Here is a 2,500-nt window from a genome sequence, read left to right as displayed (position 1 = left end):
ATGAAGCAGAACCAGATAAATTAGAATGAAAAATATAAGAAAAAAATCACACTTCCCCCACCTCTCTCTCTCTCTCTCTCTCTCTCTCTCTCTCTCTCTCTCTCTCTCTCTCTCTCACACACTCTCTCTCTCTGTCTGTGTCTCTCTCTGTCTCTCTCTGTGACTCTCTCTGTGTCTGTCTCTCTCTTCTTTCTGTTTCTCTCTCTCACTCACCTCTCTCTCTCTCTCTCACGCTCTCTCTCTCTCTCACGCAGTCACTCTCTCTCTCTCACGCAGTCACTCTCTCTCTCTCTCTCTCTCTCTCACTCACCTCTCTCTCTCTCTCACGCTCTCTCTCTCTCTCACGCAGTCACTCTCTCTCTCTCACGCAGTCACTCTCGCTCTCTCTCTCTCTCTCTCACGAAGTCACTCTCTCTCTCTCTCTCACTATCTCTCTCACACAATCTCTCTCTCCCTCACTCTCTCTCTCTCACTTACTCACTCACTCACTCTCTCTCACTCACTCACTCACTCTCTCTCACTATCCCTCACTCACTTTCTCTCTCTCTCTCTCTCTCTCTCTCTCTCTCTCTTTCTCTTTCTCTCTCTTTCTCTTTCTCTCTCTCTCTCTCTCTCTTTCTCTCTCTCTCTCTCTCTCTCTCTCTCTCTCTCTCTCTCGATAAGGGATCTCTTGTACGGAATTGTGCGAAATTCACAATTTCTTATCTACAATTTTCTTCTGATAAAAAAAAAAATAAAATAGTAAACATGGTCCAAAATTATATTCGACCGATCACTTCAAAGGGTCATAATTTCTGGGTGAACTCAGTTCAAAAGAATTTTTTCCCTTCGACGTGAGTAAATGTTAGACCGCTGGTAGACACGAAGATAGATTGTCTTGGGGATATTAGGTCTGTCCCCTTTTCAACTTGCCCCATCTGTTTGTTGACTTTCCAGGGTGGCCACAAAACAACTTATTTAAAGTAAACAGGTCGGATGTAAAGTGTGTAGTATAATATGCCAGGTATTTTGGAAATGTTTAAGGGGATGGGCGGGTCCTGAAGGCGAAATTCTAAAATGTAATAAGTAGCTGACTTTTAGTGGTAATTTTAGGTTATGTGCATCCTAATTAGAGGAAAAAAAATTGAAAACCTAAATTTCAGTTTTTGGTTACCATGGTAACGCCGCCATGTTGAAATTTGATACCCTATAATGAAGTAGTTTTCAAAATGCTAAGGCTTCGCCAAATGACAAGTTATTGACATGAAAATAGGTATACAAGTAGTATTTGAGCCATTCATTTGGGCTAAGCATCGATTTTGTAATATCTACAATAGTATTATTTTTATTAATTTTCAAAGTTCATAAATTTTGAAACATCAAAAATTGACCCATTTTTGGAGTTTTGACCCACATTTACGCAAAATTTATAAAATAAATCTGAAATACAAATGCTCAGTTTTATGAAGCTAGTAATACTGTATGCACATGCGAAAAATCATTCCAAAATGTTTACAAATAAAGGAAGAGTAGCAAAATATATGTAGAAAAAGCACAAACGGAGAAAAACGCATTCAAAGTTTCAAGCACAGGAAACTCAGACAAGATCATGCATTCATGCGTCAAAATGACCCTGCTTGATGTGCAGGCCCTCCCTCTTCAGCCTCCTGTTCCTGCCTTGCCTTTTCTCGGCTTCACACATACACACACACACACACACGTACGTACACACACACACACTCTCTCTCTCTCTCTCTCTCTCTCTCTCTATCTATCTATCTATCTATCTAAGCTATGAGCGGCTATATGGTCTTGTGGTATGACACTCGCTTTCGGATCGGAAGGTCCTGGTTTCGAGCCTGGTTCAGCGCATAGTTGAGTCCTTGGAAAAGACTATTTACTCCCGTTCTCTCACCGTATTCGGGTGTAAAATGAGTACTTAGCCGCCAACAGTGCTGTCTCTGTCGGAAAAATTGTAATATCGCCTAACAGGCGTCATGTCTTGTTCTACATTTTACGTGTTGCCGTCGGTCAGGGACCCTTTGTAAAGCGTTTTGAGCACAATTAGTGGATTTTGCTCTCTCTCTCTCTCTCTCTCTCTCTCTCTCTCTCTCTCTCTCTCTCTCTCTCTCTCCTTCTCTCAAGTGCATAACAAACCTCTCGCTCATTCGTTTACAACCAATACTCAGTCTAGCTCGACAGTAACTCCATTCATTTCATTTAGAGACCTCAGCACTTTTTCATTTTGCATCATGTTACGAAGGAGTGACAAATTCTAACTATAAAAATTCACAATAATATTACTGTTCCCATCTTGTTCGAGCTGCTGATTTTGCAAGTCGTACAATTCGAGTCTTTCTAGGCATACTTGTTGCGTACGTGTCGGTACTTTTCACAAAACAAAACTTTTATGTCCCCGGGAAGAAGAAAAATCACACACAGAATAACAATGTTTACATGCGACGCATGCGAAGGTGAGGTCAAAGAATGAACTTTGACTTGCCCGCTAACCACTCAGAAA

General features: G+C 41.1%; 1 protein-coding gene across 3 annotated transcripts in view; it reads left to right on the top strand.

Annotated features, from left to right (window-relative positions):
• LOC144979716 (uncharacterized) overlaps window positions 1-2,500 on the top strand; it is a 77,542-nt gene that overhangs the window by 53,132 nt on the left and 21,910 nt on the right. The gene's annotated exons all lie outside the window — the stretch shown is intronic.

This window comes from Berghia stephanieae, chromosome 9, assembly GCF_034508935.2.
Source record: "Berghia stephanieae isolate SIO BIC M18660-M18661 chromosome 9, UCSD_Bste_1.3, whole genome shotgun sequence".
NCBI classification, from domain to species: domain Eukaryota; kingdom Metazoa; phylum Mollusca; class Gastropoda; order Nudibranchia; family Aeolidiidae; genus Berghia; species Berghia stephanieae.
This window is presented reverse-complemented; position numbering and strand designations above follow the sequence as displayed.